This window comes from Lagenorhynchus albirostris, chromosome 13 (assembly GCF_949774975.1).
Source record: "Lagenorhynchus albirostris chromosome 13, mLagAlb1.1, whole genome shotgun sequence".
Classification (NCBI taxonomy): Eukaryota; Metazoa; Chordata; class Mammalia; order Artiodactyla; family Delphinidae; genus Lagenorhynchus; species Lagenorhynchus albirostris.
Window position 1 is genome coordinate 55,663,036 of NC_083107.1, and position 1,380 is coordinate 55,664,415.

The 1,380-nt window shown below is 54.6% G+C and overlaps 1 long non-coding RNA gene across 1 annotated transcript; it reads left to right on the forward strand.

The window, feature by feature from the left end:
• The first annotated feature begins 276 nt into the window (after nucleotides 1-276).
• On the forward strand, nucleotides 277-1,007 carry LOC132531650 (uncharacterized). Its single transcript, XR_009544157.1, has 2 exons — nucleotides 277-409; nucleotides 667-1,007. It is a non-coding gene; the product is annotated as an uncharacterized LOC132531650 (long non-coding RNA).
• The last annotated feature ends 373 nt before the right edge of the window (nucleotides 1,008-1,380 follow it).

Here is a 1,380-nt window from a genome sequence, read left to right on the forward strand (position 1 = left end):
CTATGGACAGTATCCTTGAACTTCACTTCTCCGGGCGTATCTACAGTCTTTTGTATTGAGGTGGTCCCTGGGAGTTCCTCTGAGGTGCCCTCTTCACCCTCTGGCACTCGCCCCATTTAGGCTGCATATGCCCAAGAGAAAGGGAGCCGAAAGGCTTTGATGGGCTGGAGGTGACAGTGTTGAGCGGATGGTGACTCAGACAAATGTAGGGACACGTGGGAGCGGGGATTAAAAGGAAAGCATGGTTCACAGCCGCAGCCAGAGCGCGTCCCTGAAGCTGCTGTTCAACAGCTGAGCCCAGCGAGGCTGGCTTTCAGCAGAGGCTGTTCTCCTGCAACATGTTCAGAGTGAAAAGTGCAGTTTCCTGTTCCATTCGGCTCTGAGCAGCTCACCCCCTGCTGGCTTCAGAGTATGTGGGGCTTGAGGGAGGGGAAAGGGGGGAAGAGAGGGGGGAAGAGAGTGGGAAAGAGCCAGCTGCCAGCAGGAGACGCACGTGCAAGAGATGTGCAGAATGAGAGAGAGATGGGGGCGGGGAGAGAGGAAAAGGGAGAGGGAAGATAGAGGGGGGAGGGAGAGACGGATGGAGCGAGAAAGCTGGTTAGTTAGCTGGGCATGCTCAGCGAGATGCAGATAATCAGGAAGGGTACCCTTGGATCATCCCTCCAGTCTGTCGCATTGAAGACCTCAGCTGGTGCTGGTCTCCTCTCTGAAGCAGAGTCTCTCAACCAGTTAGCCTCAAGAAAAGCGCAGGGGGGCTTGTGCAGGCTGGAGAACCGGCTGAGCCAAGGTCTGAGGCCATGGCTCATTTTCCCTGCTGCTCTGAGGTGAGCACCCCATCTGTGAGGCTCAGGAGCTGGTCCGACCCTGCAGGCATTACTGAGGCTGGAGCGTTGGCATGTGCCCTAGGAGGAATGCTCACTTAAGATATCTGCAGTTGGAAAGTCTCCGCATCTCCCTCCTGACACCACTGTCTTCTCAGAATAATAAATCACCACACTTTATATGAAGGTCACGGACTTGGTTTTCTGTTTCTGCTGGGATTCAAGTCTTGGGAAATCCAGGCTCTCGACTGGGTCTCCTTCTGTGCTTCCTGTTCTCTCTTGCCTCCTTCCTGATCTGTTACAGCGTGGAGAGCCGGGCTTTCCAGCACATCTTTTCCCACAGACATCCTAGACGTGCTGTGGGGTTTCTCTCCAGAGAAACCTCAGTAGCTGGTGGCAAATTAAAATAATAAATGGGCTTTTTGCCTCCCTGACCAGTTAGTTGAAGACAGGCACAGCCAGAGACTCTGTGGAAGACTGGAAGAGAAGCCAGGGGAAGGGAGGGAAGGAGGAGGGAGCGGGTAGCTTCAGAACAGGGCTGGCGTCCTCAGCTCACACC